Source organism: Alosa alosa, chromosome 3 (assembly GCF_017589495.1).
Source record: "Alosa alosa isolate M-15738 ecotype Scorff River chromosome 3, AALO_Geno_1.1, whole genome shotgun sequence".
NCBI classification, from domain to species: domain Eukaryota; kingdom Metazoa; phylum Chordata; class Actinopteri; order Clupeiformes; family Clupeidae; genus Alosa; species Alosa alosa.
The window spans coordinates 7810770-7832200 of record NC_063191.1 but is presented as its reverse complement, the minus strand read 5'-3'; the positions used below and the strand labels follow the sequence as shown (position 1 = coordinate 7832200).

General features: G+C 43.8%; 1 pseudogene; it reads left to right on the top strand.

Annotated features, from left to right (window-relative positions):
- Positions 1-12975: 12975 nt before the first annotated feature.
- The window catches only part of LOC125292316, an 18820-nt pseudogene continuing 10364 nt past the window's right edge, over positions 12976-21431 (top strand).

Here is a 21431-nt window from a genome sequence, read left to right as displayed (position 1 = left end):
CCGGACCTGTAACCAGAGGGTTGCCGGTTCGAGTCCCGACCAGTGGGAATGGCTGAAGTGCCCTTGAGCAAGGCACCTAACCCCTCACTGCTCCCCGAGTGCCGCTGTTGTAGCAGGCTGCTCACTGTGCCGGGATTAGTGTGTGTTCACTGTGTGCTGAGTGTGTTTCACTAATTCACGGATTGGGATAAATGCAGAGACTAAATTTCCCTCACGGGATCAAAAGAGTATAAATACTTATACTAATACTAGAAAAACATTTTGTTATATATTTCCTATCTCTGACTGCCTCCAGACCAACAATGTTTACTTGCCATGTTTTGTGTGAGTGAGTGAGACGAGTGTCAGTGAGAAAGAGAGAACACATTCTATAACATTTCTCCCGTCTCTGTTCAAGACATGGAGGTGGTGAAGAGGCAGACAGACTATGCGGACTATGTTGAGCTGTTGTTATCAATAATGGTTACTTTCTACATTAAACATCACTTTCTTGTGGCAGACTTCCCAAAGCAACACCAACATGGGAAGAAACAGAGATAAAGAAATATCAATTAATTTCCTCCTCCTTATCTAGCAATAACTAAGGAGAGGATCATTAATTTTCATTTTCATTCTCTCTCTCTCTCTCTCTCTCTCTCTCTCTCACACACACACACACACACACACAAATGACCAGAAAAGGAGAACTTCTGCCAAGTGGCCTACTTGTTCTGATGTCTTCAGAGATGGGTTTGCTCTTCCCCTCTTTCAGCACTGTGCAAACACTGATAGTGTATCTCCTCTCCATTTCCAACTCAGAAAAGCGGTGATGAAGAGATTTGGTGGAAGTGGTCTGTAGAGATTCCCCATCACTGTGGAGGGTCTGTAAGTATGAGGCCTGATCAACTCCTGCTGGTTTGGTCCATGATACTGAGACAGATGTTGGATACACATCCACAGTAAGACCCTCAGGTGGAGGAATATCTGCAATAATTAAATGTTTATTACAATATTACAGTATTAGTTATTTACTGTGTTAAATCACAATAGCTAAACTTACTATCAGACACTGATGGCTATACGAACTTTGTATTGTCAAACTAAAATATTCTCAGTAGCATCATCAAAGAGGCCAGTAAGGTCTCAGGGAGGGGCCAATCCCAATGTATAGACCTGTACAATACGCAGGTGTTTAGGAAGGCCACTTTGCTTCTGGAGTGCCAAAGCCTCCGGAGTTTGAACTAGAAGAACTACAAAAGCAAAAAGATTTGCTAACTGCTTTGTTGGTGCTTTGTTTTATGTGTAGGGACCCTGAGCAAGCTACTGACGAGGTTTTGAACAATTTTACTGGTTAAAAAATGCTAATTGGGAAGCGTTTTGCTTACCGCCCTTAGCTACTTTTTGCACCTTCACCATGACACTCACTCTCTTGAGCACCTTGCCATGCACACAGAACTACAGGACTACTGTTGGACTACTTTTTGCACCTTCACCATGACACTCACTCTCTTGAGCACCTTATCATGCACACGGAATACAGGCCTGTCCCGGCCCTGTCACTGCAAGCGTCTCATGCTTGATCACCCTCAAGCACACTGTGGATTTTTTAAATTTAATTGATATAGTATAGTCGAGTCCCCCATGTCTGGGCATATCAATAAATTGGTGTACATAGGATTCTGGTATACTCTCATTTACAATACAATTTTGTGTGGTTTAAAGATGATGTTTGTGTAGCTGAATAGGAAAAAATATTAATGAAAAGTCAAAAAGTGTTCATAGTATTTGTATTCAATATTCAATACCTTGTGGTGTTCAAAAACTGACCACTGAGATGAATCTTTTAAAGTGCAGAGTGCCACAAAGCATAACATGTGTGGACTTAAATGTAAAAACAAATAACAGGTAACATACATAATAAAACATGTAAAAAAAGAATAAAATAACCTTTTATGTTAATAACATTGTAAACAAAAAATACATTCAACTGCTCAAAACATATAGCATTTCTAAAGTGCTTCAGTCTTTTGGGGACTTCTCTTCAGTGTCTTTATCTGTATAAAAATTGTTTTCAACCTAATAAATATAAATATTTAATGTAGCCTATCAGTGAAATCATAAGACTGGTGTACTCACCAAAATAGTTCATTGTCTATATGCAATACTATGTGGAGAGCTAGACCGTAGCCCTACTTGTCCGATGAGGCACTGAGCAGGCAGTCGACGGCCGTCGAATGGACGGCCGTTCTGGACTTTTCCAGAACGCACAGATTGCCAGTCCGCCCCTGTGTGTGTTCTTTAACCAATGATATCTGCTCAGATGTTTATCTGACACCGCTCTTAGCCAATCATTTGTTAGACTAGATATGTTACGGCATTGGACGTTGTGCTGCGTCCCAGCAAAGATTCCAGAGCTCTTCAAGCCTGTCTCAAAAAGGAGGACAAATACGTGTCCTGCTTGATGTTGCACAGGATGCAGGACAGGGCATTGAAAATCAGGACTGTCCTCCCTAAAGCCGGATGTCTGGCCACCCTAGCTGGAAATGAAGTATAATAATCAACCTTTTCTGTAAATGGAAAACTGTAATAATTCTTGATCTCTCCCTACAATGTATGTGAGGCACTATATAGAATACGCTTTGTTAATCTGATATTTAGTACCTGCTGCATGACCATGCTCACCTGTCTTTTTTCCATCTCTGATTTGTTTGTTTGCATTTGCTAAGGATACAAGAGTGCATGAGTTATGTAGCCATCTTTCTTTCATATTGCATGTGTTGCTGCGCGTGTTGCTGGCCTAGCCTAGGCCTACCTACAGGGAAGTGAATCCCCTGATCTGTCTGCGGCTTGCTTGCCAGCCTTTCCCAGTCAAAGTACTTCGCAAAGTTGTGAAATATAATCACATATTCTGTTTTTTTTAATGTGGGTGACTGGCTACATTTTTGGAAAAAAAAAAAACTTCTTTAAATGCGTTCTAATAATGTGCGGCTCGGGATGAAACTAGCAGTTTTTCAGCAGAAACATGCGTGGACCCGTCTAAACTAGGTGATTTCACTCTTCCCATACATTTTTAAAATAACTTAATTGTTTTACAATATTTCATTCAAGTTTTAGTTATAGATAGCCTACAACTGAACATATGCAAAATGGAAAGTATTAAGTTTGATTCGCTGTGCTGCATGGACAATAGATCGTAAATTAGGCCTATAAATGACATATTAAAATGATTGTTTAAAATAGTCTACGTTTGAAAAAATATTGAAATAATATATAGAAGAATCAGGGGAGCCAGTTCATAGCCTATGTCTTTGGCAAGTACAGACACACAAGTGAAGAACAGTTTGACTACTAGCACAACCAGACCCTTACAAAAAAAATAACTGCATTAGGCTACTTCAAGTGTCAAACTGCATATGTCTAAGTATGAAAACATCAGATTTGGACAAAATATTTGCAGCTCTTATGCAGGGAATGCAGTATTTTAGACACAAAAAATTGTCCGCGGCAACTGCATTGGACCGCATAGTGTAAACAGTCTGCTACTTGCCCTGATTACAGAAATGCAGTATATTGGCCATGAAAAGTTTTCCAACTGCAAAAAAGAAAAAGAGGGCAAAAATTATTATCAATATGCATCTATTGGCCATGCACTGTTAATTTAAATTATTTCTCCAGAGACATAAGTGTTTGGCAGTAGGCCTAGAACATTTATCACTAGAACTGTAGGCTACTTTGACAAAACTGCAGTTATTTTTTGCAAGGGGATATGTACAGCAAGCATCAAAAGCAAACAGCCCAGACCTTTTATGGAAAAACACTATATTTGGTAACTTCCATATACATCCAAAATGAGGTGGGATGATTGTATTGGGAGCACTGAGATGTCAGATGATACTGTAAAAAAATGGTTACATTTTGGCGCTCAGAGTTCAGGTAGGAGGGCCCCTTAGCAGGATTTTGCTTAGGGCCCCATGGATGTCTGAACCGGCACTGCATCAAACCATGGAACGAACGCAAGTTTACCCGACTGCTGTTCCCGCTGTTCATTCTCCTGACGTTTCTTCCGTTTTTTAATGCCCTGAATGGTCATTCGGTTTCATGTTCATCTTCTTAATGTATGACACTCAAGAGGAGACGGGGGAGGGGGCCTTCATAACTTGTGTAGTGTGCGTATAGGGAGAACCGGCCCTGGCCATGATGACTGCTGGAGTATCACATAAGTCAATAGGCTGCATCATTGTATCACTATACTTTACTCTGGTAAATACTATAAGTTATGAGACTTACCAGTCAGTTGATACATTCACACAATTGCAGTCTGTAGCGATCATGTATTACATAACTGATCATTTCTGAGTATGTAGGGATTATGCATTATATTACTCTGATAATTGCTGATTGTGTTGTTGAAGACCTGCTCCACAGTCCTCACCTTCGACTTGCAGCCCCCACACTTTCATCTACATGATCATCCGCAGATTCTGCAGAGAGATTCCCCTTACATAACACATTTCCGATTTGCATTCCATGCTTCCACCTCTCTTAAATCAACCAGTTTATAATATCACTATCTGATATTCAGATACATTATTTATTTACCACACAACTTGTTTAGAGCACACAACCTTTATTACGTTATTATTCTAACAAAAATGGAATAATGGGCAAAGATATGACCAGAATGATATTCAAAAAATCATCCAATTCAATACAAGTCACAGTATATTTCCTCTCTGCTCTGCAAAAAAGGGAACAAATCTGGGAACCGGCGGACAGCAAACATCCGCAGCATCGGTCACTCAGACCTGTTCAGCCTGTCCAAGGAGGACCTGACGGCCCCGCTGTCCAAGTTCTCCGCCGCCAAGCGCCACCTAGAGGAGAAGGGCCGTCAGATCCTCACCAAGATGAGCATTCTGGAGGAGACTGCTGACGACGACAGTCAACAGGAACGGATGGGTGTGTGTGTGTTTGTGTAAAAGAGAGAGAGAGAGAGAAAGAGAGAAAGAGAGGGTCAGACAGAGAGAGAAACTTGTGAGGGGAAATCCTAAAGCAGGGGTGGGCAAACTTTTTGGCTAATATTGGGTTTTGAAAATTGGCCTGCACCCCCCAAAAAATGAAAAAGTTTTATAATTTAAATGGTTACAATGACAAAGTAATTTTGTTAATATAAATATAATACATGTTTCTGAAGGCGATATCAATTATCAACAATGACAAGCCAGCTGGAACCTGCTGCTCTCTCTCCCTCTTGTGCGTGCGCAAATGTGTTCCCAATTAATTGGAGTAGCATAATGTTCAAGTTAGATGTGCTGCAAAGGAGATAACACAGAGTATCATCTCTATGTAACATGATGTTTGTATGACATTGAGATTGTAAACAATCTCTAAGAATTGTGAAAAGCAGTAAAGCTAACCAACGTCGTCTCTATCGCAGGAAAAAATAGGGAGCAGCCTGATAACCTAATTAAATGCTCGGCGGGCCGGATTAAAGTGCTTGGCAAGCCGGATCCGGTAACGTTAATTATCACAGCCAGAGGTATTGAAATTCACATGCTCCCATTTGTACAACAGTTCTTTAAAAAAAAAAAATGGTAGAGGCCAATTGCCAGGCCAAAATGCTTTTTACTTGCTGGGAAGTTTTGTTGTTGTTGTTGTTAGATAGATACTTTATTGATCCCCAGGGGAAATTCAAGTCTCAGTAGCATACAGACATCACACACACATTCACTAACAGCAGAAAAAAGTAATTAAAATTATATAATATAAAAAAACACAACAAAGCAATAAGGACAGTAGAAGATAAAGAATATACTAAATATATAGAATATACTAAATACAAATTATACTAAAAAAACACTTAATCTAAATCAATTCTAAAAACAGTATCCACATAGTGGGTGATTAATTAAGAGGCGCTTGCAATGACTGAGGCAGGGACTGAGCCTGTGATTCTCTGTGCATAGTAAGGTAGGGAGGGTAAGGTGCTCTGTGTGAGTGAGTGTCATGGTGATGGTGCAAACGACTAAGTTATTGTTGTTGTTATCGTTGTTGTTGTTGTCATTGTTGTCCTTGTCGTCTCAGTAGTTTCCCTACTTTGTATTCCCCAGGTGGAGCATCTGGAGCGGACGCTGGACACGCTGCGCACTAAGCTGGCCAGGCTGATGATGGAGCTGGAGTCCAGCGTGCTGAAGATGGAGACGCAGGTGGAGCAGCTGGAGCTGCAGACTGAGGGCTGGGGAGGGGTAGTGGCAGAGGGCAGAGAGGAGGAGGAGGAGGAGTAGGAGGTGAAGGAGGGGGAGGTGGAGGAGGAGAAGGTAGCGGCGGAGGAGGTGGGGTTCAGAGTATGGGGGAGATTGTGGAGAGGAAGAGGTGGCGGAGAGAGGGAGAAGGAGGGAGGAGATGGGAAAGGAGGAGAGGAGGGAGAGGAGAGAGAGAGATGGGGAAGGAGGAGAGGAAGGGGAGGAGGGGGAGGAGAGAGAGATGGGGAAGGAGGAGGGGGGGGGGGGAGAGGAGAGAGAGATGGGGAAGGAGGAGAGGGAGGAGGAGGGGGAGGAGAGAGAGGAGAGAAGGGGAAGGAGGGGGAGGAGGAGGGAGGGGGGGGAGGAGGAGAGGAGAGGGGGGGAGGAGGATGGGGAGGGAGGAGAGGAGAGAGGAGAGAGAGAGATGGGGAAGGAGGAGAGGAGAGAGATGGGGAAGGAGGAGAGGAGGGGGAGGAGAGAGATGGGGAAGGAGGAGAGGAGGAGGAAGGGGGAGGAGGGGAGGAGAGAGAGATGGGGAAGGAGGAGAGGAGGGGGAGGAGGGGGAGAGAGAGATGGGGGAAGGAGGAGGAGGAAGGGAGGAGGGAGGAGAGAGAGAGGGGGAAGGAGGAGAGGAAGGGGAGGAGGGGTAGGAGAGAGAGGAGAGGGAGATGGAGGATGAAGGAGAGGAAGGGGAGGAGGAGGGAGATGGAGGAGATGGGGAAGGAGGAGAGGAAGAGGAGGAGGGGGAGAGAGGAGAGGGAAATGGAGGAGATGGGGAGAGAAGGACAGGAAAGAGGAGGAGGTGGGTGGAGGGGAGAAGGATGTGGAGAGAGGAGAGGAGAAGGAGGAGGTGACCGCTCAGGCTGAGGAGGAGAAATCAGGTGAAAAGAAAGATGGAGAGGCAAATCAATAAAGGGTCTCTTGTGAGTGATGGTGTCAATTAATTTCCCTGGCTGCACTGGATTTAATCACCAAATAAACTGACATGCCTGAAAATGTTTGTTACATAGTCCACACATTAACAGTAGCAATTGTATGGAAATTGTATGTGTTCATTGTATTGCAGCCTACTAAATATTTGTTTTTTTACACTGTATAACAAGATATTCACTAAATGTATTTAGTATTCAGCTTGTGCCTCGTGTTGATGTCCACTAGATGGCAGCAAACATTCAATTTCATGAGCATTCCACACAAAGTTATCTTGTCGTCCTTGTCGATGAGAAGACTTGCTTGGATATATTTTACGGGATGTTGGGACAGTTTTAAATCCACTGAGGTGCTTGATCGCTTCTACGATGGTTTATGTTAGTATCAAAGCGTGAGTGATGGGTATGGCAGATGGTGAAGAATGATATTTGTCTGGTAGATATTGCAACAACTGGCGGCCACCGGCACACAGAGACTGGCCAGATTTCACCGCGGTTCAATCACTCTCCTGGCGCGGCTGCATCACCGATAACCCATTACGTCCCATTATGTCCCCTCTCTGGCGTTTATCACACCGATATGCGTGTTGTTTTGTGTGTAAGTGTGTGAGTGTGTGTGTGTGTGTGGGGGTACAATGACACAGGTTTTGTTTGCGGGGCCTCTGGATGTTATGTGAAAGTGACAAGGGCTCAAGGCTCACTTTGAGTTCTGTTTTACTATTTTTTTTTCTCATGAGGTGTGAGGTATAGTTTTCTACATGAAGAACTGGAAAACAGACATGATCTTCTTTTTTTAACAGAGATGCCAGTAGGCCGTGGCGTCATGCCCATTGAAATTAAGGGGGCACGTGCCCCCTCGGATTTTTCCTCCCTGATATATTTTTTTTTTATAATAACTTTGTTCCTATTATGCTTCATAATAAGCCAGAGCCTGTAACGACTCAAATGTATTCTTCTGGATGTGTAATAAATTGTAGGCTACCAAAATAGTTGAAGACCGATCAGCAGCCCTTTTCCTAATACTAATAGCAACTCACACGCACATTGGGCTCGCAATGTTTTGCTTGTGTTGAACTGTAACAGTTAACTTTAGGCTACAGTTTGAACAGTTGAACTGTTACAGTTACAGTTTTTGGTTACAATCAATGGTGTTGAAGTGGTAAGTAGGCTTAGCAATAAAAAGTAGTGGAATTATTTGTGGTTGACCTGGAAATTTTGACGTGGTGCTAAAAAGTTAGAACTAATGGATTTGATGGATTTGGCTGCGAATTCAGAAGCTACGTTAACGTTAGCCTACGTTGTGTCAGTGTAACGTAGGCTACTCTTACAAATATTACAAATATTAACAGACATCTGCTCTGTTTTGTCTTGTACGTGACAAAGTCTCCTGGTTCAATTGTTTCCAGTTCCATAGAAACGAGGGTGTTACTTTTGCAGTAACTACAAAATCCAACTAAGGATAAGCCAAGGCATCTCGTTAATGTTTCTCCACTTGTTCTTTTCACGTATCTGGCAGCTAATCCATGTTGTGAAAAGGGATAGGCTACCAGTTCAAAAGGAGGCCTACAGTTGTTTTATATAAGTAGGATCGCTATGACCGTGATGTACAGGGCAAGAAAATAATCAGTCTCATGTATCAGGTCAAAATTGCTCATGATTTGGCAGGTAGCAACTTACAAATGAGGCAGGCCTAGCAATTGCTTGCCATAATAGTAATGAGAAATATATTACTAGGCCTAGTAAAATATTCAAATATTTACTATAACCTTACTCAGCACTGAAACCTGTCAAACTTCTTTCAAAGTCCTTCATCACATGAATTAAAATTAAAATATTTTAATTTCTGAGCACCACAAAGTCAGACCTCAGCACCCCCACCCCGAAAAAATCCTGATTGTGCCCCCCAAGAATCTTGGCTTGCATGACGCCCCTGACAGTAGGCCTATTCCAATTTTGACAATGTTCTATTATAAACTAGGCTTACAACCAGTGGGAACATTTAGATGAGGGAAACAATCATTTAATAATTTTATTTAATAAGGCTCGAGTATTTTAATGAAATTCCATTTGCATTCATTTCTATCAGGCTATACTCATCTTGAAGCTTGAAATTGGTGCCTTACTAGTAGAATACAGCTGAGTAACTTAGGCTTGGCGTGCTTTAAAAGGTGTGGAAGATAGTGTTTTTGTGAAAAAAGGGTCATGTTTGGCGAGGGGTCTTTTGAAAGTTGCAATATAGGCTACTGATTATGTTTCATTAATAAGTCTCAGAATTCATAAACAGCCTACATCCATTTAATTTCCATCTTTACTCCAAACACACTGCAGCTCTTATTGAGGAGTCGTAATGAGCTTGGGCTCATTCCAGTGCCCTGTGGTGTAAGTCAAAGTTTAACAGCCATTAAAATAAAAATAATGGGCCTTCTGCTGCCAAACTTCCCTCTACATGATCTGGTGCTAGTGGAGTCAGTCACACTGCTATGCATCTGTTTTGGCAACGATTTTAAATAGCTTTTGATATTCATGTTAACATCTGTGTAAAATCCTCAGTAACCCCATCTGCAATTTAGAAACACAATTTCTTTCATTATTTTTTCATTTATTTATTTTGATTAAGGCAATAGGATTAATGCAATTTCTTGTTTCCAGCAAATACAGCAAAAAAATAGTCAATATAAAATCGCTGACTTTGAGAGAACTAAGTGTGGGAAATAAGAACATTGAATGTTAATATGTTCTTCACTTGCCCTGCTTTGTTGTGCCTTTGATAATTCAAGTCTAAACGCCTTGAGAGAAACCCAATACAGAGAATACAGGAAAGATTTTGAAAAAGAAAAGAAAGTTGTGAATTGATTATTATTATGATTATTGTTATTTTTAGTGGTAGAATACAATTTCTTGGATAGACACCTCAAATTGATTTGATCAATCATCATTCAATCATCATATTTAAAATTATTATAAAATAAAAGTTTTATAATTCTTTTTTTTTATTATAAAACATAATACAGTGAATGCTTGGATTTCAAAATAAGTCATTAAAGCACCTGACCGTTGCTTGGGCTGTTCCCCTCACTGTCCGTCCCTTATGCACCGACCACAGCCTTCAGCTACAGCCAGGGACAGCAATCTTTATTTTCATCTAAAAAAATATACCCACAGGGTGCACACACAGACATGAACATGGACACACACACACGCACGCACACACACTGACACACAGAGACACACAAACATGGACGGACACACACACACACACACACACGATACACAGACAGACAGACAGACAGACAGACAGACAGACAGACACACACAAACACAGACACACACACACACACACACACAGGGACACACACACACAGGGACACTCAAGCTAGTAAGTATGTTCCTCTAAGGATTGGGGGCGTTGTGGTTTGTGTTGTGTAATGTTCATTGAAGAACAAGGGCTGTGTATAGTGTTACAGACTCATTTACACACACACACACACACACACACACACACACACACACACACACACACACACACACACACACACACACACACACACACACACACACACACACACAATTGCATGCATGTATGTGGCAGTTTACTTTTATTGGTTTGGGTGTACTGGCGGCATGTACCTTGTAAGAACCTGCATATGTGCACGTGCAAGTGCAAGTGCATGTCTGTCTGTCCCTGCCTGCACTGTGTGTATTGTCAGTATGCAATAGACCACGGCTGATGGATTTGTTCAGGCCCTACTTACTCCACTACCCATGCAGTGTGTACCTGGAACCCTACAGTAGGTCTGGTCCGCTCTGTTCCGTTCCTGTCCTCTGCTCCGGCTCAGTCTCTGCTCTGCCCAAAAGTTAAAGATTCAAGAGGAGCAGGGGCAGCCGCTGGCACCTGTTTCTTTCCATTCACCGCTGCTCAGTCAGCTATGACACACCACCCTGGCTCAGGATCATTTTCCATATCTGCTTGGCAAAAACACCACAGACAGAAGCAAGCACAGACAATTCTGAGAGAGAGAGAGAGAGAGAGAGAGAGAGAGAGAGAGAGAGTCTGTATTTCCTCCCAGTTTCTGTGACAGAGTGGAGAATATAACAACTATCGGAACGCCCCCTATTACCCCCAGTCCCGTATTTCTGCCGTCTTGCGTGTGTGTGTCACTTACTATTCATTTCTATACAAACCAAGACGGCAGATTACTAAAGAAACGCAAGCACCCAAACCATTGGTGTATCTAAATTAGCTATGTACCAAAAATCCAAAAATGACATTTACCGTGACTCAAAGAGCTGTAAACAGTGTTGTAAGGCTGCATGTACAAATCCATTGGAGCTCCAGTGGAATTTTGAATTGCAACGAGAATTCTGGGGCTAACCGTTGATGTGCCATGTGAAAGGGTGGAAGTAGACTAGACGACCCACCAGGCCAGCACTAAACTCTGAGCGTGGTAAACAAAATCTGATATTTCAGGCAGTAAAAGCCCCGGTAAGAACCAAACCAGATTTTGTTCAAATCTGCACACCTATGGCTACTGAAAAATGTAAGATTAATTTATCAAATGTTATTTTGAAGCATTAAAAAACATTGTTGTTTTAGAATTTTCGAACTAAATGGGTGATAATTGGAGGTGTTACGATACTGTGTCTGATTTTGTGTCTCTGAGGATGGCTCAAGATGGATGTACACTTGACTGGAATGAGTTGGGAATATCTGTCATAAAAAAAAAACCTCGGGGACAACATCAATCAATCAATATCAATCATGGAATTCAAGAAAACTTTGACAGTTCACTCACAGATAGACAACCCTGCACACATAGACACAGATGCACACACACCCACACACACACACATACACACATACACACATCCCACACAAACAAATGCACAAAAGTACACACACACACACACACACACACACCTGTGTAGTGTGCACACACACACATGAACCGGACATAACCCCATCAATTATAAACATCAGATAACATCTAGTCCCCTGGCCATAAGGTGACCGCTTATTCTTGGCATGGGTTTCAGAGAAAACAGGTCATCCACCCAACAGATTTACATACAAGTGCATTAACCGTTAAGCTTTGGTCCCAAGACATTGAAGGCTAAATTAGCTGTAAGTAGACTAGGTAAAGACTGCGGTTTGTTTGCATGGCTCCTATACAAATGTAACATTGTATGTCTGAACATTCCAAAAGAGATGGGCTAAATTTACCAACGCATTGTGATCTCCCAAGATATCCTCTACCTAGGCTTCTACTGACTTCACAGAAACTCTCATGCTTGAAAAGGTTATCATAATTGGTTTAGGCTAACTTTGATGGTAAAACAAACAAGTTATCTTGTAGAAGATGGAGAGGTCACGTTTCCCTGTGTTCTTCCATGAATATGATCCCTAAATAGCATGCTCATTGTGTACATAGAAGCAGTCATTCTCAAAAGATATGTTCTATCTATGTCCTCGTTTGTTCAGTATAGACCCTTTCAAGAGAGTTCCATTATCAGCATCATAGTTGGCCCCACAAGACTTCCTTTTTAACATTCCATATGTTATCTTAATGCAGAGGAAGTAGATTGGGAACCAAATAGAACGTTCAAGCATTGTTCTTGTTTACCTTGTTGAAAAGGTCTATACAACCAAGGTACGTATTTCTCAGGTATGCATTACTCTCACTCACGTATCTTTTTTAGTACCTAACAACGTGTGCGGTCATCTCCCTCCTCGACACCATGGCTTTACTCTCAGCTGGTAAAGAGGTGCATGAGGTCTCGGAGGTCAAGCCTAAGGCCAAGATGATGTGGGGCCGCACGCGCTCTGACCGCGACCTGCTCCCGTGCGTCGCCGAGTTCTTCAGCACGCCGCTCTTCTCTTCGTCTTCTCGGGCTGTGCCTCAGTAATCGAGAACTCCGCGGGCACGGGTCGCCTGCAGCCCGCTGTGGCACACGGCCTGGCACTCTCCATTCCCACCACAATCACGGCCGGAATCAGGTGCGTGAAGAGGGATAACAGTAACAGGGAGCTTGTGTTTGTGATGTTAAATGGTCATGGGCGTCTGCTGTCTGTTAGTCCTGCACTTACTTTCCCAATTACAGATGAACAGGTTTGCAAACTGCTCATCCACAAGGTTCCAAGAAGAGACTTCCTTATCTTATACTCATTTCTAGGAATATACATTTTACTTTGCCCCTGGTTGTTTGTAAGTTTCAGCACTTTAGACCATCAGTTACTGGCAGAAAAGGCTGCATTAAGTGAAACACCACAGTTAATGTAGGGATGGGACCAGGGGCTTTTAACAACTAAACATAATAAATCTACCCTGCATATACCTGACATTTGTTGGTAGTTTAGACATATCTGCCTTTCTAACATCTGGTTGTCAATGTGTCTCTATTCAACTTGAATGTATTGACTGGTATTGATGAAGCAATATGACCTCTGACCTCTGCTGCTCTCCTAGTGGCGGCCACATGAACCCTGCCGTGACCTTAGGGGTCACCGTGGCAGGCGGCCTGAAGCTCATCATGCTCTTCCCCTATTGGGCAGCTCAGTTCTGTGGAGCCATGCTGGGCGCGGGGTTTGCCAGAGTGAGACCTTTACTGCAGAGGAACACTACAGTCAGTCAGAAACACATCATCTTTTCAGATAGAAATTCCATGTGTTATAGGTAGGGGATGTCCCACAGCTGAGCCTATTTACCATCAAAACAAATCACAAGGGGCTGTGGTGCAAGCGGCAGCACCGTACTACATTTGGGTCTCAGTGCACTGCCCATGGAGACCCAGGTTCGATTCCGGTCTGCGGCGTTCAAGTCCCAATCTCTCCCACTTGCCTCATGCCTGTCTCTCTCCACTGTCCTGTCGATATAAAAGGCAAAACGCCTAAAAAATATACTAAAAAAATATTTTTTAAAGTTTTATTTTAATATTCACAAACAACAGCGAAAGAGCACCTGTTTTAGGTAATATTGGCATAAGCTGACTAGCGCTTTGATCTTATTTTTCTCCCGTGGTGATTCTTATTTAAACAGGCTGTGGCCTCTTTGCATGAGAGCTTTGTGAACGTGTCTGGCGGAGCCTTTGATGCCATTAAGGCCGATCATCAGGTGGGCGTAGCTCTGCTTGCGGAGGTGATCATGACGTTCTTCCTGGTGCTGTCGGTGTGCCTGAGCGCAGTGAACCGTCAGAGCAAAACGCCCCTCGCCCCCTTCTGCATCGGCATCCTGGGAGCGTGAGTATGTGTGTGTGTGTGTGCGCATGTGTGTGTGTGTGTGTCCGTCTGTGTTTGTCTGTGTGTGTGTGTGTGTGTGTGTGTGTGTGTGTGTGTGTGTGTGTGTGTGTGTGTTCATGTGTGTGTGTGTGTGTGGGTGGCTGCAGGCGTGCGTCTAGATTCAGGTGTTCAGTCTGTGCAGTACATTTGTGTTGTTATGGGTAGGGGTTGGGTCAACCGAATATGTGTGTGTGTGTGTGTGTGTGTGTATCTTTCATGGCCGATAGTGTGTATGATCTGTGCACACGTGTGTTCATGTTTGTCTTGGTCTATGTACCATAAGTCTTTCTGAGGGTGTGATGCTTCTGTGAGCTGTACAACCAGGATGAGGACAAGACATCTGTCTGAAACAAGGCACCTCGCAATCCTAATATTGTGACAAGTCAGAAAAACTATCCAGTATAATACATTCCCACATAACAGTCTTCTGCCCTCTCCCTCTCTCTTTCTGTCTTTCTCACTCTCCCTCTCTCTTTCTGTTTTCTCCCCTCACTCTCTCTTTCTGTCTTTCTCCTCTCTCTTTCTGTCTTTCTCCCTCTCACTCTCTCTTTCTGTCTTTCTCCCTCTCCCTCTCTCTTTCTGTCTTTCTCCCTCTCTCTGTCGGTCTTTTTCTCACATCTTTTTTTTCTATTTCTTTATGTCCTTCCCTCTCTCTCCTTGTCGCTCCCCTATCCCTTTCTTTTCCTCTCTCTTTATATCTCTCATGCCCTTTCTCCCCCTCCCTCTCTCTCTCCCCCTCTTTCTCCCCCTCCCTCTCTCTCTTCCCCTCTTTTTCTCCTGCCCCTTTCTCACTCCCTCTCCTCTCAACCTCACCTGTCCTCTCTGTCCCTCTCCTCTGAACCTCACCTGTCCTCTCTGTCCCTCTCCTCTCAACCTCACCTGTCCTCTCTGTCCCTCTCCTCTCAACCTCACCTGTCCTCTCTGTCCCTCTCCTCTGAACCTCACCTGTCCTCTCTGTCCCTCTCTCTGTCTCTGCAGAGGTGCGGTCTCTGGTGGTTGTCTGAATCCGGCCCGAGCCTTCGGTCCAGCCGTGGTGGGATGGTGGCTAACCACTGGCCCTACCACCGGGTCTACTGGGTGGGCCCTCTGGTTGCTGTGTTGCTGGTCGGCATTGTGCTCAGGTACGACCTTTGTCCTTTCCTGGATCAATCGCACAAAATTAACTCATAAGTGGCTAGGTGCTAATGCATTGCATCAGACATTGGTATGGAAATACATAAAGGAGCAGCTTGTAAAGGACAAGCTGTAATTATTTGATAATTATGGCTAATATACTAACTGAGAACTGGTCAGGGACATCAATGGCAAGAAATGGAGTTCCCAGTCCCAGACCTTGTATAATGAATGGAGATTTGTGAAACTTCGTTAAAGTTTTTTGTGAGCTGCCCTTGCCATTTCTGTGGCTCTGAAAATAAAATGGTTCACTAAATAAAAGATTCTTGTTTGTCGACTTTTGTTGGGTGACCCCCGCACAAGACTGATCTTCAGAACAAAACCAAAGACTTCCCTATTCAGATTCGTCCATCGTTTGGCTCAGTGTTCATCCCATTCAGTTAAACTCATTATTTTGAAATTTGCTGTCATATGAAAGGTGCAAGGCATATGAAAGGTTTAGGTACACTTGAGAGTTTGTACTGTATGTAATCACATGTTGAAACAGTTGATGCACTACTAAAAAAAGGGGAAATAAATGTAAATAGTAAGTATGAATGTACCGGTGGAATATTTAGCTATGTTTGCTGTGTTGTTAGTTTATTTGTTTGTTTGGAAATGTATTTGTTTTTCAGAAGATTACTGTGTACATTACTATATTATTTATGCTCTTAACTAAAATGTGGATGGCTGTAATATTGTTCGATTAATAGCTATTTCTTTAATCTATTAGCAATAACAAATCTTAATCATTGTTGCCTATGTTTACAGAAGCCTTGAAAACTTCTATATTTTCCATAAGTTAAATCTTTTTTTTTTTCTGAATAAGGACAATCCATTCTTTGGGCAGAGTGCATTATCCAAACATGATAATTTTATAAACGAACAGCTGTTTGCTAGCATCCAGAGGCAATAATAAAAAAAGATCTCACTGACTTGCCACTTCGAAGGTAAGGATGATCCAGAGAGCTTTAGCCTACCTATTCAGAAATGAGCGCCTTGGTCGCTCTCCAAGGTACCGTTCATATGTGGCATGCCACGGAGAAGTAGCCTACTGACGCAACTCTTTTCGAAGTAGATGTAACATTGACGTGATGAATACATTTGTATACTCACGTACACCCATAACCTCATCGGTATATGTTTGTGCTGTATAAATTATATAAATTTCAGTTGTAATTGAAACATATTCCACCATTATTTTGGCGCCTGCTCGGTATCACTATCCAGATGTTCCTCGGTGTCACGATAGCTGAACAGAATTAAATCACGTCCCTTTTATGTTGCCCCGCCAGTGGAAGAGTGATGACGGCAATAGTCTCAGATCCGAGAACGTGTTATGATCGTGATGAGACTAACAGTAGCTACACTTAAGAGTGAAAGACATAGAAACAATGTGCGGTGTTTGTTTCAATAAGTTTTACCTTGCACAGGAACAATAAGCATTTTTGCGCTCAAGGTTGCAAGTTTTCATGTTACAGGTTGCAAGTAGGCTAGGCTATTTAATGGACTGAATGCATTTTCCCAAATAGGCTAAAAATAAACACAATTATCCACATGAAACTAATGGACTGAATGTATTTTCACAAATAGGCTAAAAATAAACAATTATCCACATGAAACATTTGTAAATGTTTCCACATTAAACATACAATATTCCCACTTATATTTACTGTAAATAAAGTATGTAAACTGACAAAACGTCTTCCTATTTTTAGAAACGAGAGAGAGAGAGAGAGAGAGAGAGACCAGAGTTGGAAACAGCTTTTTCACTTTTCCCCCTAAAGGAGTTGGTGCGGTTTTGAGCTTCTGAACTGATTAATTTTTCGTCTGTCAGTCATCCGCCGTCCCCAAGAACATCAATTTCTGGCGTATAATTTTACAGCAACAATCAAAGATACAAAATGAGCTGGAACGGCGCAGAGGGGAACAGATGGCACGTAATTGCCACGCGCCGGGAACAAGGGAGTCCGCTTTTACAGGTCTCATGGGACGGGGCTGTTTCTAAAGTGCAGGTGCGTGCGTGTTTGATCAGAATGTGGCCCGGAGGAACCGTGCTAAGTGCGTGCAAGTATACCCACCCGCTCGGTAGGACACACCGATGGAGCCGACTTTTCCGAGCTGAGATAACCTCATTAGTACAAGAGGGAAGCCCTTGTACGTTCTAATCACGTCAAACAGCTAAAACAATTTGGAAGTGACTTCGCGAAATCCCAGTATTTTCACCCATCTACTGAAGCTCTCCAAGCCCGTCCCATTTGTGAGTGCGGGTGTTGGCGAGCAGATACTAGCGTGATTGATGAATCAAATATCATCTGCTCGCAATAGGAAATCTCTGAAAATGTTGTGAATTAAACACAGCCCTCAGACGCGAACGGAGCAGGTGTTCCGGATAACAAAAAATGAATTTGCCCTCCCTGCTTGTCTACAGACTAAAATACGCAATATGCGCAAGAGCATCATTTATAAACATGCAATAGACGGGAACAGATGGGGTTTTCACATCATGTTCATTTCCTTTGAAGGAGAAAAAACTCAAAAGATAACTGAGGATTATTATTTTATAATGGTCATGTTATTATAGTGTCATTTTTCAGTTATAATGTAGGCCTAGGCCTACACTATTCTGGCCATTGTAAGTTTTGCACATCTGGAAACCTGTCCCTTTGTGGCAACCTGTCCGATTTCAAGGTGGACCTTGCAGAGCACTTTATGCACTGCCACTCTGTGACAAGTTTCTGCTTGAAATCTATGCTGGGTCAACGTTGTAGATAGCGAGCAGCGAGCTGCGAAAAGGTAGTCACACACTAGCCTACAACAAGACGGAAAAAACCGTGGATCCGCTTGGCATAGGTCGTATGAAGCCTGGTGGTTGCGTGGTGGTTGTTTGCACTATTTAGGATCATTGATTAGCTTGCAATTAACGCTTCAACAAACTCAAATGGGCAATTAAATAACAGTAGAAGTGCTGATCCGCAGCCCCTAAAACTCTAAACCTACTGTGGACGGTAGGATAATATTTTAGCCGGAGTGTTTTGAACAGTAATATGCAGATCCCAAGCTCAGCTGGGCCTCATTTGGTGCTTCAGATTGTCAATTTAAAGTGGAATGTTTTGGAAAATGCCGTGAGGAATGCACCGGAAATAGGATATGGCGTGAATTCTAAACGAGGAGCGCAGAGAGACCCGGCGCGGTGTAATGCCGCTCGCCCTTGTATCAAACTAATAAATTACTGCCCATCTTTCCGATAACCGGGAAAGAAAGAGTATGATTTAGGCAGCAGCTGTGACCCAGGGTTACCTAGCAACAGGTCGTGCCCAGGAAGAAAAAAAAAAAACAGGTAGAGAGTAGCCTGGCTTACCTCATGCAGGTTCAAATAAGGGAGAGTGAGGGAGTTTGAATAGGGATTTACACTCTCTTGAATGATATATTTAATTTTTTTATAATTTGATCCCACGTCAGTTGTCTCCTTTGAGTTTGCTGTATGAATCTGTTTTGAAATATGTGCTGGGTTTTTGATGAAAGTGCTCTTCCTGAAAAATAAGATTGGGCATAGGCTATAAGGAGAGAGAGGGAGAAGGAAGGAGGTGCAGTGAAAGTGAACGAGAGAAAGAAGAAGAAGGAGCAAGAAGACCAGAAAGAGAGATAAAGACAGATGGATATGGTCTCAGATGGATATGTCCAAAGATAGCAAGGCCCTGATATTACTGTCGTTAAACTGATTCATGACTCCTCTTGAGGGGCCAGATGTACAGGTTCTGGATATCCCTCGGCTGGCCTGGCAGCAACAGCGCCGTAAAAAACAGCAGTTTCACTAGGGAAGGTCAGTCAAGCCCTGGGCGTTACAACCAGGAGATGGCCTATTAGGCTATCGAGGCTTTTATCTGCATGGTTGATGTGCGGGCTATCTGCATGGTTTATGTGCATCTACAGTGTAAAGATAGTACAGATACAGTGTAGGTTCTACACCAATGCCAATGAGGTGGACTATAGTGAAAGGACTTGATATTAATGCAGCTTACCACAAATATGTTTAGTTTAGATTAAAATGACTCTTAGTTTGACGACACTGTTGTGTTGCTCTTGATATTCTTCATATTTGATGCAATCAGCTTTGTTATGCTAGATACCTATAGATAGAGATAGATGAATAGATAGTAACCCTTCTCTTTCTCTCTATCTTTCTCTCTCTCACACACACACACACACTGCACACACACACACACAGGTATACAAGTGTCTTCAGTATGTCCAGTATAGACCCTGGATGAGTGTCTGAATGCTCTATTCTGTAATACTATTACAAATCTGCATTGAATCATAGTGCTTTGCTAACCAGTGGTCCTCGATAAAACCTTAGGCTTACACTGAGAGCAAACTGAGCAATGCAGGATAGTGTGTGTGTGTGTGTGTGTGTGTGTGTGTGTGTGTGTGTGTGTGTGTGTGTGTCGTGTATGAATGTGTAAGCTTTCTATGACGACTTCCATTGAGGTTGAATGCATTCAAGGTCATAGGTACATAGCTACAGAAAGTCCATACATACAAAGCAAACTGGAAAAGGGTAGAGAGAGAGAAGAAAGATTGGGAGAGGGAGAGAAAAAGAGAGAAAGGGATGTGTACTGAGGGAAGGATTCACTCAACCTTTTTTCTCAGATCTCCCTCTCAGATCTCCTCCTTCACCCCTCTTGCTCTTCCAACTGCTCCCCTCACCTCACTTTCCCCATCCCTCCATCCTCTCTCCTCCCTCTCCTCTCTCCCTCCCCATCCCTCCTCTCCCCCATCCCTCCCTCTCCTCTCCTCTCTCCTCCCTCCCTCCTCCTCTCCCTCCCCTCTCTCTCCTCTCCCTCACTTTCCCCATCCCTCCCTCTCCCTCCCTCCCCTCCCCCCCTCTCCCTCCCCACCCCCCCCTCCTCCCCCCATCCCTCCCTCCTCTCCTCCCTCCCCCTCCCTCCCTCTCCCCCCTCCCCTCCCCCATCCCTCCCCTCCTTTTCCACCTCTGCTCACCCCACCTCCCCTCCCCTTCCCTCCCTCCCCTCTGGCTCACCTTCCCTCCCTCCCTTGCCCACCCTCCTCCTCATTTACTCTCCCCTCCTATTTCCTCTCCTCTCCTCTCCTCCTCTCCCCTCCCTTCTTCTTCTCTCCTCCTCCTCCTCTCCCCTCCTTCCCTCTCCTCTCCTCCTCCTCCTCTCCCTTCCCTTCTTCTTATTTCTCCTCTCCTCCTCTCCTCCTCTCCTCCTCTCCCCTCCCTTCTCCTCCTCTCTCCTCTCCTTCTCTCCTCCTCTCCCTCCCTTCTCCTCCTCTCCTCCTCTCCTCCCTCCCTCCTTCTTCTTATCTCTCCTCTCCTCCTCTCCCCTCCTTCTCCTCCTCTCCCTCCTCTCCTTCTCTCCTCCTCTCCCCTCCCTTCTCCTCCTCTCCTCCTCTCCTCCTCTCTCCCCTCCCTTCTTCTTATCTCTCCTCCTCTCCTCCTCCTCTCCTCCTCCTCTCCTCCTCTCCCCTCCCTTCTTCTTATCTCTCCTCCTCTCTCCTCCTCTCCTCCTCTCCTCTCCTCTCCTCTCCTCCTCCTCCTCCTCCTCCTCTCCTCCTCTCCTCCTCTCCTCCTCTCCTCCTCTACTTTTCTTTACTCCCCCTCCCCTCCACTCTTCTCACTTCTCCTCTCCTCTCCTCCTCTCCTCCTCTCCTCCTCTCCTCTGCTCACCTCTCCTCCTCTCCCTCCTCTCCTCTCCTCTCTCTGCTCCTCTCCCCGCTCTCTCCTCTCTCCTCTCTCCTCTCTCCTCTCCTCCTCCTCTCCTCTCCTCTCTCCTCCTCTCATCTCCGTTCTTCTGTTCCTCCTCTTCTGTAGTGGCCAGTGTGTGTGAGGGC